This window comes from Vulpes vulpes, chromosome 2, assembly GCF_048418805.1.
Source record: "Vulpes vulpes isolate BD-2025 chromosome 2, VulVul3, whole genome shotgun sequence".
NCBI classification, from domain to species: Eukaryota; Metazoa; Chordata; class Mammalia; order Carnivora; family Canidae; genus Vulpes; species Vulpes vulpes.
In genome coordinates this window covers 22,751,133-22,767,677 of record NC_132781.1, presented here as the reverse complement: position 1 = coordinate 22,767,677, position 16,545 = coordinate 22,751,133, and the positions used below count along the sequence as shown (strand labels likewise).

Sequence of the window (16,545 nt, the reverse complement as noted above, 5' to 3'; positions counted from 1 at the left end):
GCATTATTTGAGGACTGTTTCCCTCATATAGCTAGTTCCAGAGGTCATTGCATACATTTCCCTGCTTCCAAGCCAACAGATCCCCAGAGATCCCCAACTCTCATGGAGACTTTGCTATACTCTGTAAAGTCCACAGATAATTCAATGTACCAACTACACCAGTTCCTGAACCAAGAAATAAATCTCCCAAAGGTGACTAAATATTGAGCTTTTTTAAAGATCTTATCACAAGTTTCCCTGTCATAGTATAAATTGCTAGAGAAAATTATGCCCAAAAATGTAGGGAGGAGTGGTCTTATACCTGTTATCCCATGTCTAGGCCTAAAACAGAGACAGGGTTAAAACTCAAGGCTCTGAAGGCCAAGTCAGAAATGCCCGTGTATTCATGCGGTGTGATGACCCTAGAACACTTACTCAAGCCCTATCTGGCTTCATGTGATGTTGGTGCACAGTGGAGAGGAGGGCATGTTTCCAGCCATCCACATCCCCACTCCCTCCTTCCTTTGCTATTCAGACACTAGAGTTAAGGAGGGAAAGAATGAAGGAGAAAGGGGCTTTCCCACCAGGTTGCCAAAGATGGCATTTCCTGGCATCTTCTTCCTCCCTTAAAAAATTCAAGATTCTTTGTTCTGTGCTTCATGAGACTAAGTGAAGTCAGGGCAAAGATGGACACAGAGCTTGGAAAGCAGTGTGGATAGAAACTTCATCACATTCTCCAAGCCCCCAACACCTTCCCCCGACTCCCAAAATTGTCTTCTCTCTTAGTATCCCATTTTATATCCCCAAAGTCCCTGAGGAAGAGCAGGATATGCCTCTTTAAGTGGCCTAGATTCACCCTGCTTTATCTTTAGACCTTCAGGGTCATTTCCTTGCTTTCTCTACAAATAATAGGTGAGAAGGACCCCTCGCATCCCCCCCACCCTCAGACAGTCTGAAAAGAACCCATCTAGCTCTTCCCTCACTTCAAAGAGCCGATAGTAGTGGAAACTGGTAGGAGAACTATGCCAGGGAATTGAAAAGGAAGATTCTCTTGCTTCTCTTGTCCTCTTGTCCGGGAAAGTCAGGGAGGAGCCTAAAAAGTGGGAGAAGACAGAGGGGATATTTGGGAGCTGAGGTCTGTAGTCCCATCTGTGGGGCTGGCTGCCTAACCTATAGTAAGCCATTCATAGTATTATTCACAGGATTTATCAGAGGCTCCTGTTTACAGAGCTGCTGTTTCTCCTTTGAAACACAGAGCAGTGGAGATGAACAGCAAAGAAGGAGGGGAGAAAGTGTCAGGCTTTTAGTAGGCCCTTTCTCACCCCTTGTCCGCTCCTGCTCCAACATTGGTGGCATACTGGAGTGTCCAAAAGGCCCTTAAAGCATTCAGTCTAGATTCTGGATGTTTCTCTAAGGAATGGGGCTTCCCTCCAAGCAGTCCCCACCAGCCCTGCCTCACACTCTCAAGATTTAGGCAAGCTCTGCAGCCCTGGAGTCAGAGCCTGGAGCCTGGAGGACAGAAGGAATGCTGAGCCTTTGCTGGGAAAGAGGAACAGACTTGAAGTAAGTGGGAGGCAGAGGTAGCAGCACCCAGGATGCCCTGCCCTTTGGAGAAAAAGGAGCTCAGCATTGGCCTAGGGTTTAGCTTTCACTCTGATGGGATTCTTCCTTTCCTCCTTCTCCCTCTGTGTGTCCCATAGGTTGGGAAGAGATTTGGATGTCTGAACCTCCCACCTGACACCTTGAAGGTTGTTACACATATCCCTTCTCTAGCTTCCAAAGCCACCACGGAGGAAGGGAAGAAAGGCATCTCAGAGGTGGCAGTGCTATGATATCTAACACCACCTAGGAAATGAGGCCAAGGAGAAGAAACAGTGACCAGAGAGGGAGCCAGGAGATGCCTGCTCTTGAAACAGCCTCTTTATCCTATCCTCTCCAGAGCCCCCTCTCACATGCTGACAAGGCTGTGTGCCCAAGTGTGCCAGCTCTCCTGGCTGGCAATCCTGCTCTCCCGTTCAGGCAGCCGGCTCTCTGCTCTGGCACAGAGCACATGCTGGGGTCTCTCACACTCTCTTTGCTCACTCATCTCAGTGTGTCTGTGTTGCAGATTCCTAGGGACGAAAGAGGAAGCTATGGCCCTGTGAGTAGGAAGATGGTGGATTTGGGTGCTTTGGGTGCATATTTGCCTCACTAGAGGTCAAAGAGGGAGAAGGCTGCTGGCAGCTCAGCTGAGCTCAAGGTTCTGGTGACTCATAGCAATGGGGGCAACTCATGAAAACAACAGAGAGGAAGGGGGTCCTGGATTGTTAGAGCTCTCTTTTGCCCCGATTTTCCCCCACTCTGAACTGTGTGGATGAGTCTCTCATCTGGATTGTGGGGCAAAGAGAGGCTCCAGCTATGAAAGAATAGAGGGAAATGGGAGAGAAGAGATTAGGAGAAGTTGAACATTCCCAGGGAGAGGCTTCCCACTGAGGAAAGGATAGCAGAGGCCAGTAGTATCCTATTGTATCCATTGGCTGCCAGAGGGAACTGAGCATTCACATGTGCAGGTAGACACAGCTACTCCTCCCTGGAAGGATTTTCACTTGGTCTCAGTACTCTCTACCCTGCAAACAGACACCATAGATCTTCAAAGGTACTGATTCTCTCTTCCCGTACAAGCCAGATGGGCAGTGTGCATCTTCTCCATCCTTTCTGAATCTGGGATGATAGGATATTGTGTTTGAGATCACATCAGCAGAAAAGGGCCAGAAGGTGGACCAAGAGAACCATTCATGCCTCTGACCGCAGTCCCAGTGTCTGACACCCACAGTCCTCCTTGTTTCAGCAAAAGGAAACAGGGATCTTTGATACTAGTGTATCCAGATAATAGTACTCTCCCTCTAACCTCAGTGAAGGATGGGCTAAGAGGAAGAGAGTTCTCTGACAGAGCCCTTCATTTGCCTATTTTGTTGCTGGCAGCTCTGCTGTCCAGGTTGGGGGAGCGGACTGGGCAGGGAGTGCACTCTGCTGGGCTGCTTCTGGAGATCCAGCTGGGGTCTGGAGAAAGTGATAGACCAGCCACTTTTCACTCTTCACTTTTCCTGTAGGAGGATAAGACCATTTCTACTCCTGCAGCTCTCCCTGGCAGCATTGGGAGCTTAGGGCCCCCTGCTGGAATACCCATAATAAAGCTCAGTCCTGAACTGAACCAACACATCACCTGGCTCTGGTATAAAAATGGTGCTGTGAGGGGGAGCCTGGGTGCACCAGGTGGGTGTAGGCAGGTGTGGGGAGTTTAGACCCAGGAGAGAGATTAGAATCACTCCTCAATAACACATGCTCCTCCTCTTTCTCAAACTTTCATCTTGGGCTCCCTTTTCTTCTACTTCACTCCAGCTAGCCCCATTCCTGGCCACCTCATCCCCTCCAGCTTGAGAAGGTATGGTAAGTAGTTTTCTGTTCCTTATACTTTTCTCTCTCCCACTCTCTTCCTCTACTCCCAACTCCCAACCAAAAGGTCCCCCATTTGAACTCTTTGTACCAGTAAATGCCATCAGAGACTGAACCCAAAATCCCCAGCCTCTGCCACCACCACCCCCCGACTCTGAGAATGCCACTCTGATTCTGAGACTGACTCTTTAGTGTTCATCCTCCCCACAAGGATAGCCAGGCCAAGACTAGTATGTCCACTGACAGCAAGGGCCCTGACCTGAGGTAGAGGGCAGTTCTAAGGGTACAGTGGGGCCTGGCCCTAAATGTGTGTATGCCTGTGCATTGGGCACACTGGTTTATTAGTGTTATTTCAGCATTGTGATGCAGAGAGAGTAAGTGTAACAGCTGCTCCTTGCTTGCAGTGTTTATTGTTACCTAGAGACAACCTCCTGGCTTTTTCCCAGCTCCCCCTCCCCCCCAGCCCAACCCCCTCCCTGCCAACAGTCCTACTCTCCCCACACTGATGGGAAATTTATAGCTTGCCCATACTATGCCTTTAACCCTCTCCTGTCCATAGGGTAGGTGGGGTGAGGGAAGCCAAAGAGAGCAGTGGGCATGCTTGGGCCCCAGCAAGGTAGAATGGCATGCAGAGGGAGGTAGGAGGGAGGACCCTCCCTTCCCCAGTCAGTGTGTCCAGACTCAGGCTCTGGTTGCCCTCCTGACTCTCATGTTGAGAGAAAACAGCTTTGGATCCAGCCTTGAAATCCCAGCATCCTCCTCACAAGATGATTCTCTTCCCTGGGCGTCTCTAAGCCCCCCAGTTGGGCTGCCTGGTCCTGAGGAAGCACAGTGAGGTAGTATTGAAACAGGAATAAGTGTGGAGTGACAGAGCTCCCAGCCCCTTCCTTTCTGCAGAGATATCATGTCAAGACTAACAAGAGACTCTGGCATTAGGGATGCTGGCCAGATCTCCCCAACTAGGTGAATGTTAAACATGAAACTGGCTGCTGAGTCAAATGGGAAAAACTGCCCACCCTAACTTTACCCCAAGCCCAGCACTAGGGTCCCCAGAGACTCCCGCTTTCTCTAAGCTGGTCTCCTTGGTCTGGCTAGGCTACTCCTTTCTGCTCTTCTTCCTGGCCCAATTTCCTCCTGCTTATCTTTTGGTTTGATACCTTGGACAAATCCAAGAGACCAAGGAGACTGAAACATCTTAGTCATGGCCTCAACAGAAGTGGGAAAAGAGAAGCTCCTCCAACCCCTCCCAGCCTAGGGCCTTGGAAGAGTACCCTGTCATATATTCACTGTCCCGACTGAAAACAAGAGAAATTGAAGAGGTCAGATTTTAGCAAAAAAGATAGAAGATAGACATATGGAAAAACTTATTCATGGGATATAAAACTTCAGAATGGGCCAATTTCAGAAACTTTCTTTCTGCCTGGGATGGGTTTGTCTGTGCCTACCCAGGCAGAATTGAAAAAATAGCATTACTTTTCTGTGGCTTCTCCAGGTGTGGGCCTCAGTGCAATTTCTACGCTAGCTCTGAGAGTGCACCCCTTCATGGCCCTTCTAAATGTAGTATGTGATGGTTAGATCACAAGTTTGGGAGGCAGGAAGCCTTGGGTTCCAGCATCAGCACTACCATTAGCCAACTATGCAACCTTAGTAAGTCACTTAACCTTTCTGACCCCTAGTTTCCTTATCTGTAAAATTCAGATAAACAACCTCTTAAGGTTGTGGAGAGCATTTAGTGAAGTAATGTGTGTAAAGCACCTAGAACACTGCCTGATACTCAGTAGGTGCTCAGTGCTTGATATAATGGTCTGTTACTTTTATGGAGTCACCAGGGCTGACATTGCTTCATAGACTCCATGAATCCTCTGAAGTTATAGGCCAAATATGTGAATGTATGTATGCTGGGAAGAATGTCTATGATTGTCTTCATGATAAGAACAAGGGGTGGCAGTCTCCTGGAAAGGAAGTACCAATCTCTTGACTCGACTCTGCCAGTCCCATGCCTCAAGCCAGTAGCACATTAGACAGTGTTCTGCCTGGAAGTATAGCTTCATCATCTAAGATGGAGCTGTGAGAGATAGCCATTAGGATATCAATGTCTAACATTTGCCAGGCATTTTACATTAGCACTTTTAATACCCAGCATATTCCAGTAAAGTGAAAAGAACTACCATTTTTTGAGTGCCTACTATGTGCCAGATGGTTTTTTTTTAAGGATGTTTGAAGTCTATAAAGTATTTCATCACCTAAATATGTTATGACTTACAAAGCTCGTCCCCTATTTTTAATCATTTAAATATTTTACTGTTGTAAATAATACCACAATGAACATTCTAACACATTATAAACTTTACTCAATTTTTCTAGTAAATTCTAAAAAGTAGATTTATTAGGTCAACAGATACAATGTCCGTTCTTCCCTGGGTTATGGTCATTTTACTGATATACCCTAATGAGAATAATGTTTTTTAAGTCATCCTCTTTAGAATTCTTCAATGGAAACACAAGGGCAGCTCCTTTCTCTCCTAGACCCAACAGAGACATTACTAATCAAGCATAGCTTTTTTTAATTGAGATAATTGTAGATTCACATGCAGTTTTAAGAAATGATACAGAGGGATGCCTGGGTGGCTCAGCGGTTGAGCGTCTCCCTTTGGCTAAATAGAACAGTCTAGGGCAGCCTGGGTGGCTCAGGGTAGAGTGCCGCCTTTGGCTCATGGCGTGATCCCGGAGTCCCACGTTGGGCTTCCTGCGTGGAGCCTGCTTCTCCCTCTGCCTGTATCTCTGCCTCTGTCTCTCTCTGTGTGTCTCTCATGAATAAATAAATAAAATTTAAAAAAAAAGAAATGATACAGAGATCCCTTGTACATTTTTCTACTTTTACCCAATGCTAATATTTTGCAGAACTATAATACCACAACCAGAATGTTGACATTGATATAGTCCACCAATATAGTCTTATTCCCATTTCCCCATTTTATTTGTTCATGTGTGTGTGTTCTATGCAATTTTATTGCCTTTGTAAATTTGTATATCTACCACTAGAGTCAAGGCACTGAGCAGTTCCAACACCATAAAGATTCCTCATGTGTCCTTTTATAATCACACCTACCTCACACCCTCCTTACCCTTTAAGAACCACCTATGTCCTCCACTTCTGAAATGTTGTCATTTCAAAAATGGAGCCATATATTATGTAAGTTTTTAGGATTGGCTTCTTTTGCTCAGCATAATTCCCTAGAGATCCATCCAAGGATTTTGTATGTATCCTAGTTTGTTCCTTTTGTTTATTCCATGGTAAACCATGGACCACAGTTTGTTTAACCATTCACCTGTTAAAGGACACTTTGTACTCTCACTTTGTACTCACTACAATTAATGAAGTAGCTCATTTTACTTGGTGTGCTGACTCTTTTATACTCACAATTATTAAGCTCCTTTAACCCCTCAGGCATGGCACTATTATTATTTTCATTTCATAGATGAGGAAAATTGAGGCTCCCAGTAAATGATTTTCCAATGATCACATGTTAAATGGCAAAGAAGAGCCTGGAACCCAAGATAATAGGGCTCTTTCTACTGCACCAGGCTTTCTCAGACCTTGACTAATGTTGCTGGGAATAGGGTGTGGGCAGAACCAAAAGAGCTATGTTGGAAGCAAGAGAACATTGGAGCAGCATGGGTCAGTTCAGGTCTTCACAGCTAACTTTGGTTCATAGGCTAGAAGAGCAGCAGTGTCATAGAGCAAGAAGCAATATGGCATGTGCCTTTGAAATTGTTTCCCCTTTGCCAGGGAAGAACAAGGATGAAGTGGATAGAGCCGACCAGCAATCTGCCCACAGACCTGGAACCTGCAATCAGAAAGGAAGCCTTTGGGTGTCTATGAGAGGATGCGTGGCTAAGGTCCTCCATGGAAGCTGAATGTGTCTCTGATAAGGTCTCAGGAAACAGGCCATGATAAGTGAACTCTATTCTGGAGGGGTAAGGGTAATTATAGCATTTGTTTGGTGTTAGGGGTGGGACCTACAGGTTATTTGTGCATATGCGCATGTACATACATAGACACACACCTTGGGCAGGTTCAGTGTCTGGGATGTGGTAAAGGGGGCAAGCAGTGTGGAAGAAAACTGCCAGTCTGGCATTTAGTCCTCGCTTTACAACTGTTCTTTACCTACAACTGAAGTCATGGACAACAAAATCAGAAGGAGCTGGAGATATCATTTGGTCTGTCCTTCAGCCTATGGGCACTGGTCGAAGCTGACAGGTGGAAACCTAGAGTTGGCCCAGACATGATGGGTGGTAGAGATGCCAACTTGTGGGAGAGAAGGTTTGGCTCCTCTCCTGGGAGCTATGTCTGGCCAAAGGCTGCCTCTTCTCACCTCCTGCTGGAACTAGCTCTTTTTTTTTTTTTTTAATAAATTTTTATTTATTTATGATAGTCACATACAGAGAGAGAGAGAGAGAGGGGGGCAGAGACACAGGCAGAGGGAGAAGCAGGCTCCATGCACCGGGAGCCCGACGTGGGATTCGATCCCGGGTCTCCAGGATTGAGCCCTGGGCCAAAGACAGGCACTAAACCGCTGCGCCACCCAGGGTTCCCTGGAACTAGCTCTTTTATAGCTAATGTTATCATTGCTCTATTGGCCTATCCCAGTGGCTGTGAACTCAGCAATTTTCCCTATGTACTTATGGCTCTTGAACCAGGCCGTAAACACATATCACTCTTCTCCATCCCCTGGCCCATCAGAAATGGCACATTTCCCAGTCACATGCACCACCCTTGCCCAGTAATTCCAGGCATGAGGATAAACACCGAGGCCTTCAGAATCTGTAGGGACCTCATTCTATCATTGAAACAACAAGAGATCTCCATTCTGAACTTGTGTCTTTTGGCTGGAAGTTCTTAGACAAAGGGATAGCACTCTTTACTGAATCTTACTCCCAGTGAGATTTCCTGATTGTCAGAGGTCCTGAATGTGGCTGTGAGACAGCTCCTTTTTCTCAAAGCCAAGATGGCTCCTAACCAGGAAATCTCAGGACTCCTGCTTATTTCCTTCCCTTGGCTGCCCCTCTACTCCAGGCCCCCTTCTCTCCTACCACCACTGCCTTCCCATTCCTTCTCTTCTCCTCTCTCTCTCTTTCTCAGCAAGTTTTTTATGTGATTACAGGCACTGCATGGTAATTAGTGCTAAACTCATTTGCACAACTACAGTTAATTGGCTACAACAATTAATTAATGTGTTGGAAATTTGGCACTGGAAAAAAAAAGTTTGTCATCAAAAAAGGGCAAAAAATTGTAGAGTGAGATACCCATAAAAATCGAGGGCAGGCTTCAAAAGCCCAGCTGGGCCTCAAACTTCAGGCCAGCCTCCGATGCCTTTCCACTCTCAACTCCAATACATTTTCCTCTTTCCTCTTTCATTTTTTTCCTCTTCCTTTCTTTCTCTATTTCTCTTCTCGCTCCATTTTTTTTTTTTTTTACAACTTAAGCAAACTCATTTCCCTGATAAAATATAGCATGACTAATGGCTAGAGCATGTAAAAATCATTGGGAAAATGTCCTTGGAAGACGAATGCATTTTCAGCAGAATAATTAACTTAATTAACAAATTCACATGCATATTCATCAGGCTATTAATGTCTTCTCGGCTCAGCTTGATGAACATTGCGGTAATAACCATCTCATTTACATACTGCATTCTACTGCGATCCAAAACAGAGACAACATACAGGCGTATACACACACACACGCACACACACTCTTGCACGAATACACACAACATGTCTGGGCCGCTTTGACTTCCAGGTTGGCTGGAACAGTGTGTATGTCTGTGTGTGCGTGTGCACGCACGCATGTGTTTGGTGGGTGGCTGGGAACTCCGGCTGGGTGGTGTGATCTTTAGAGGGTCATGAGTTGAGGTGGGCTAGAGATGCCACATGTGAATGTCTGAGAACTTTAATCATCTCTCTCTCTCTCTCTGTCTCTCTCTCTCTCTGCCTTTTTCCTTGTTTCTTTTTCTCTGTGTCATTTTCTCTCTTCTCTCACCACCCCCCCACCATGTCTCTCTAGGGAAAAACTTGGTATCTGTGCCAACTTTTTCCCCCCTCCCCTCCTCCCTCTCTCTCCTCCTTCCCCTCTCCCAACTGCTGCCAGCCGGCATCAGCGCCGAATTGCCATCTCCTTGAGCTCTCTGTGGAGCAATCTCAGAGAGCAGTAAGGTGTGACGCGGGGCTCTGCCGGCTTCGCAGCACCGCCTGCGGAAAGAGCGCAGGATGGCGGAGGAAGATTAAGAGAAATCTCGAGCAGGGCTTGGCTGCCATTGGTGTGTGCAAACGCCGAGGAGGAAGGGAGAAGGAGAGCGAGGAGGGGGGGTAGAAGGGGGGGGGGCACCAGCAGCTGTCGGCCTAATTCTCCTAACACTCTGCTTGTGGTCATATTAGAAAAACAGATTATGCCCCTCGGTGCCACTCACTTATACTTGACATACGTTAATGTTCTATATCTCCATTCTCTGGTCTTGACGACAGTGGACTTCAGGTCAAAGAAGATAGGGGTCTGGGTGGCCAAGGGGCACAAAAGACCCTGACCCCTCATTCTCCCCTAACCTTCAAACCCAGCCTGTAGTCGCTCTTTAGAAAGCAAGCCTGGACACAGAATTTGCATCTGCTGCCACTATTTGTCCATGCTTTTTGCAGCCCCTTAGGAGATGCAGAGGTCAGAGGACATTTGAAAGCCCTTTCCCCTAAAAGTCACTCCCTCTTTAGAGTCTTATTAGGTCACTTCAGGCCCCAGTGAGGCCAGCTCAATGGCATTCCCTCCCACCCTTAATCTTTCTATGGGCCCTCCCCCTCAAATCGGAAGTTGGGGGTCAGAGAAAGGAGACCATGATAGTTGGTGCTCCATGAGGGGGTTACAAAAAAGCCATAAGCAAAATAAGGCCAGGATTGTTTCTGGGTTTCTGTGGAAACCAGGTTCCCTCCTCCTGGTAGGAAGGGAGGAGTGCCTGAGGCCTTCCTCCTTCCACCAATTGGGAAGGCTGTAAAGGCGGAGTTTCCTAAGGCCTGGGGGAATGGTGCTGTTCTTGGAAGACAAACCAATCATTCCTGAGGCCCTGCCTGCCAGTCCAGAGCCTTTTGACCCCCACCTTCCCTACCCTCTCACCTCACTATTCAAAAGAGGCTTTTTCCTCTGTGCCTTGTCCTCTATGGAGACCTGTTGCTTAGCAACCACTAGTGCCTTCTTCCCAATAACTTGCAGGGACTGAGAGATAAAATATCTGTCTATATTCAGTTCCCCTCCCCTGTCTATTTATATTTAATAACCCAAGTCCTGTCTTAGGTTCCCTTGGCACCTGTTTTAGAGGGCTTTTAGAAGGATTAAGCTGCAGCCTGAAGAAATAAAGTTACATCTGAGGAAGAACTTCTAAACAGGGAAGAGTGGGAGAAAAGACTGGAGTAGGTAGGGAAGCTGTGGAATCACATTCTCTTAAATATAGGCAGAGGGGGGAAAAGTACTTAGAACTTGGATTGTGGGAAAGGGATGTCCACAGTGATCCCCAAGGGTCTACTTAGGACCTGGAGTGGACTCTTAAGAGAACCACTAACCGGGCTGGCAGTTTTCACCACCCACTCCCTGCCTTGCCTGCTTTTCCTGACCATTCATTTCTGTATGTGAGAGGCCCATCCTTCTGGGGATGTCCAGTTTCCTAGTGTATGGATGTGGGTTTCCAGGAGTGGGGGCTGCATAGGTGTGTGTCCACCAGACCTGGGTTATCTCCCAAAGTTTGTCAATCACAGGGAAAGAATTCTGAGTTATCTACTAGGAAACCCCAACCTGACCCAGCAGTGGGGGCTGTATAGTATCACCAAAAATGAGGGGGAAGGAAGGCCTAAGGATAGCCTAGTGGCTGCATATCAGAACACATGGGTTAGGGATGCCTGGGTGGCTCAGAGGTTGAGTGTCTGCCTTGGGCTCAGGGTGTGATCCTGGAGTTCTGGGATTGAGTCCCACATTAGGCTCCCTGCGTGGAGCCTGCTTCTCCCTCTGCCTGTGTCTCTGCCTCTCTCTCTGTGTGTCTCTCTTAAAAAAAAAAAAAAAAAAAAAAAAAAAAAAACATGGGTTAAGGCCCCTTCTTCTTACTCTCCTGTGATCCAAGTTATTCATTTAATCTCGTAAACCCCTTGTTGGGTTGCCTGGGTGGCCTCAGTTAAGCATCCACTTCTTGATTTCAGCTCAGGTCATGATCTCAGGGTCCTGAGATCGCCCCACCTTCAAGCCAGGCATGGAGCCTGCTTAAGATTCTCTGTCTCCCTCTGCTGTTCCCCCCACTCCCCCTATCCAGCTTGCACATATGTACTCTTTCTAAAAAAGAATAAAAACAAAATAAATTCCTTGTTGCTTCCCCTATAGATCAAGAATAATGTTTACCTCCCTAGACTTCAGTAGGACCAATTAAAACAATATGGAGGGGTGCCTGGGTGGCTCAGTCAGTTGAACATCTACCTTTGGCTTAGGGTCTCCCCTCTGTCTGGGGTCCTGGGATTGAGCCCCACATTGGGTTCCCTGCTCAGGGAGAGCCTGCTTCTCCCTCTCCCTCTGTCGCTCCCCCTGCTTGTGCTCTCTCACTCTCAGTCTCTCTCAAATAAATAAGTAAATACAATTTTTAAAAAAAGATATAGTGATATGTGAAAGGAAACACTCTGGAAACTGCCAGATTTAAATAAATATTATTGTAAGGTCTGGAAAAGGTCTGACTGCTGGGAGGGGGAGGCATCATGAATCCAGCGCTGGCCTTGGCTTAGGAACACCAGTAGTTTGTTGGCCAGAGGGGTGTGAGTCTTTGCCCTGTGGCCAGTCGGGTGAGAAGCTATAAATCAAAATCAAACACAGGGCTTTATAGAGAAAGTAGCACAGAGTATTCCTGTCATCTTCCCTACCTCCAGTCCCAGCTTCTGACCTCTAGTTCTCCCAGCCGACACCCCACCCTGACCCTCCCAGTCAGCAGCACCTTCACTGTCGTCATGCTAGATCACAGACTGTACAGTTTCACCCTCCATACCCCCCTTTTCGGCACCTCCTCCAACCCGAGCCTTCTGTGGGAGACAGATGGGGTGTCTGCGATGGAAAAGGCTCTGGGCTCTACGCCGCCTTGGGTGGGCAGCCCCCCTTCCCATCTCCCCACTACTCCCGCTCCCTACCTAAGACACTCACATTCACCCCGGGCAGCTTTAGGAGCTGCTGAGGATTCCAACACCCTTCCCTTCTCAGACTCAGCCCAGAAGCAGAGCCAGAATGACATCTTTCTCTGACACCTAGACCCCAGCCCCTCTTCATGGAAGAACAATGCAAAGGAGGACATAGGGAATGGTAGGGCTCCATGTGAAGGCACCAATGTGGAGAGGCAGGGAGCAGCCCAGAATCCCTCACTTGGGACTGGATGGCTGGAACTTGGGGCCTGAATTGACAGAGGACGCTGAGACTAGGCAGCTCCTTTGTTCCAGAAATCTGGGGTCCCTAGAGGGAGGCTCAGCTTGAGGGGGATGGAGGGAGCTAACATTACAGAGCACCAACTGTGAGCCAGGCACAATGCCAGAGCCTTTTCATACCTGTACTCACAACTAGCAGGTGAAGAGTTAGGGTGAATAGGTGTCTCATGGGCTCTCAGCATCTCTCGGCACAGTTGACCAACTTCTTTGATTCTGTGATTTCACTGCCAGTTCTCCTACCACTCTGGCTGCTCTTTCTCTGTCTCCTCTGCAAGCTTATCCTCAACTCCTTGGACTCAGCCAAGTCCCCCGATTATACACTTTCATGGTACTATATATTCTTCTTTCAGAGCATTTAGCACAGTGATGTCACTTATTTGTGCAGTCATTTGAATAATAATCCTGTTTCCCCCACCAGATGGAAGGTTCCATGAGGACATTGACCACGTCTGTTGATACTCATCAGTGTGCTCCAGTGCCCAGCACAGTGCCTCACATAAAGCAGCTATTTGGTAAATATTTCTTGAATGAATAAATAAATGATGAAAGGACATCACTCTGGCCTAAACTCAGCTTCTTATCCACTTCCTCACCCTAGAGCTGACCTACCCTTGATATGTGGACCAGAGAAAAAACAGGGTGCCTGGGAAGTCAGGCCATCTCATTCTCCTTGGGGAAGAAATAAAAACATCAGGACAGGAGTAAACTAAGTTCCAGGATATGGGCCCTTGCCTTTCCAGCACCTGGAACTGCATATATGCTCTCCAGCTCCTCCAGGGGTGGAGAGAATTCAAAGTCCCAATAACTTCTCTCCATTTGGGGCCTGCAATCACTAGTGAGCTGGAGGAGAGGAGTTCTATTACGAAAGGGTGCTCTGCAGGAAACTCCTCTTTTCTGCCTTAGCTGAGACTACAGAGACCATCTGTTGCCACTCCTCTGTTTGCTTCTGTCCTCTTCCCCTGGACTTCAGGGAAAGAGATCGTTTGACCAAGTGGGAGGGATACATGGTGAGAGCAAGACAAACAAGACATCTGCTTGTTCCTTGAAATGTCTGGGGTGATATTGATGAGCCTCAGCCAGGTGATTGGAGCAGAGGAACCCAGGAGCCTGCAGCCTCACATCCTTTGGAGCTATATTCTCTAGACCCTGGGAAGCAGAGAGTGGACAAAATGACCTCTGGGAGGTGCCCAGCATTCAGCCCAGGGGCTTTATCTGACTTCTTTGCTGCCCTTGTCATCTGACCTGAAACAATACCTAAACCTGCAGGCAGTTAATGTTAGACCAGGCTTGGCAGCCCCTTGCTCTCCCTGACCATTTCCCATTCTAGCCAACTGCCCATCCCAGAGCATCTTTCCAGCCCAGCACAGCATCAATACCCAGTCCTCACAATGTCTTCTAACCCAGCCTCCTTGTCCTGAGAGTGCACCTTAGCACCCAAGTACTCAGCATTCACGGATCTGGAAGCCACTCTAGGCAGTGTTGCTCTCTCTGACCCCACCTGTTCTTTGGGCCCGTAATGAAGTAGGACAACTCAGGCTCTGGGCCAAGTTCCTATGTCCTCATCAAAGGCAACATCTGTCTCCTTGAAGAAGATAAGCCTGGAGGGAGGGAGGTGAGACAGGCACAAGGGAAAACCCCCAATCCTGCCTGGGACCTCACCCCAGATTCCACTGCAGGCACAGATTGAGGGTGAGGGGGGCAAGACAGCTACAGAGGCCTACCCTCACCATGCCCCTGCACAAGCCTTCATGCCTCTGAGCCCCCAAATATGAGGGCCCCTACTGGGCTCACCCAGCTACCTGGGCTGCTGCTGCTGCCAAGCTGGCCTTCTTTTATTCATGCGTTGTTTTATTGCTGGCAAATGCTGCTGCTTGCTGCTGTTGGAGGCGTTCCTGCCAAATCCATCCCAACATCTTGGCCTGGCATCAGGGCGGCATGCTAATGTGGAAATTTAAAGAGCCGCTCGGCTTTAAATCGGAATTTTAAATGAGCAGCAGTGCTCCAGAGGGACCCAGGCAAAATCGAGCAGTATCTGATCCACCCTTCCTACTCCCACTCCTGTAACATCACCCTACCCCCTCCCACTTCTCCCCTTGATTTGGACACAAGATGCAGACGAGGCATGGGACACACTAGGGGATGAGGGAGTTACCAGGGCAGAGGAATTGATGCAAGATGGTCATCTAAGCCAATAAGGAGCTGGGATCCCTCAGCTCAGAACCAAGAAGGAATCCACCAGTTGCTGTCATGGGCAAATGGAGGTAGGGACCTTCAACACAAAGGAGCAGGGTTGGGGATGGTGAAATTGACATTCGTACCTCACTTCCAATTTTACCAGGAAATGAGAAGACCCAGAGCAGAGAAGAGGGAAGATGGGATTCAATAAAGACACTCATGCATTGTACATTTGCGCATGCCGGCATATGTGCATGCAGGTCAGGATGCTTGCTGAGGCCCCCTGGAGCACATGTACAGACAGCTCACTTATCACCCATGCATGGAGAAGAATGATTCACACATACAGGGCAGTCTTCCCACATCCAGACCATTGTCCTAACCAGGTTGGTTTCTGCAAGTTGTTAGTTTAAGCTGTGCCCCAGCTTTTCCCATGAATCCTAATGCACCAATGTTTCCCAGCTCCTGGTAACTAGCTTGAGTCAGCCATGGTGGTGACAGCCCCACAGCAACTCTGCCAGGAGAGGGGTTTGGGTACCTGTGCTCATGCTATGCACCTTCCCGGCTATAGTGTGTTTCCTTCTCTGGTGGCCATCAGATGACAGGCTCAGACATCTCATTTGGGAGAGGTGCTGGGCATAGACTTGATTTCAGAGGGAAGAGGAAGCTAATGGGAGGTGAGAGAGGCAGAATCTGTGCCTCTCTGTGACCCACTTTCCTCCTTACCTGCGTCCAGGAGTTAGGTGGCCCCTCATTATCAGAAAACATTTACTGAGTGGCTACCCACAAGGAAACACTGCTTAGGTTAGTAGAGTGCTTCAGAACTTCCTGAGCTGGGTTGATGACAGCCTCAGGGATCTGGATGTGCTGTCCCCATTGGAGGATCCACAGTAACTCTTGTAACCTCAGCCTTACCCATGTTAGACTGCCAGGCCAAGGATGCTTCCTGAGCTTCCTCCAGGAATCTGCCTCCCTCAAAGAAGCCAGCTCCTTCACAGACTGGTATGGCTGCCAGCCAAGAGGCTTGGGGCAGGCCTGGGGCATGCAGCTGGCACCTGCCCACTAGATCCCCAAGGAGGACCCTCCTCCCCCACTCCATAGCCCCATTCAGATGGCCCCTGGACTACAGGGAGACAAAGCTCACCATTCCCCACTCCCAGAGAAAATCTTAAGCTGGAACACCCACCACCTCCCTTTCTACCATAACCTGCTCCAAGATCCTCCACCTAGACTAGATATACCAAAGACCCAGCAGGTACTTTTTCCATGCAGGATCAAGCACTAATTACAGTTGGGATTGTGCTGGGGCTGCGGAAAAGTCCTTGAGGGGTGAGGCTTGGGCTGGAATTATGGGAGAAATTTCTGAGGTCGAGATGGATGAGGAAGGCCAGGGGTGTCTGGGTGGCTCAATCAGTTAAGCATCTGGCTCTTGATCTCAGGGTTGTGAGTTCAAGCTCCCCAGTGGGCTCCATGCTG

The 16,545-nt window shown here is 48.2% G+C and overlaps 1 protein-coding gene across 46 annotated transcripts in view; it reads left to right on the top strand.

Annotated features, from left to right (window-relative positions):
* The window catches only part of CDK12 (cyclin dependent kinase 12), a 78,784-nt gene extending 65,334 nt beyond the window's left edge, over positions 1–13,450 (top strand). For 18 of the 46 annotated variants that reach the window (XR_011999680.1, XR_011999684.1, XR_011999676.1 and 15 more), the window contains 2 exons: positions 7,202–7,389; positions 13,313–13,450. The gene's annotated coding sequence lies outside the window, so the exon portion shown is untranslated. Of the gene's footprint in view, positions 1–1,679; positions 6,256–7,201; positions 7,396–13,312 lie in introns of those variants that run through there. The other 28 variants (XR_011999690.1, XR_011999691.1, XR_011999686.1 and 25 more) reach the window with 9 other exon arrangements.
* Positions 13,451–16,545: the final 3,095 nt, after the last annotated feature.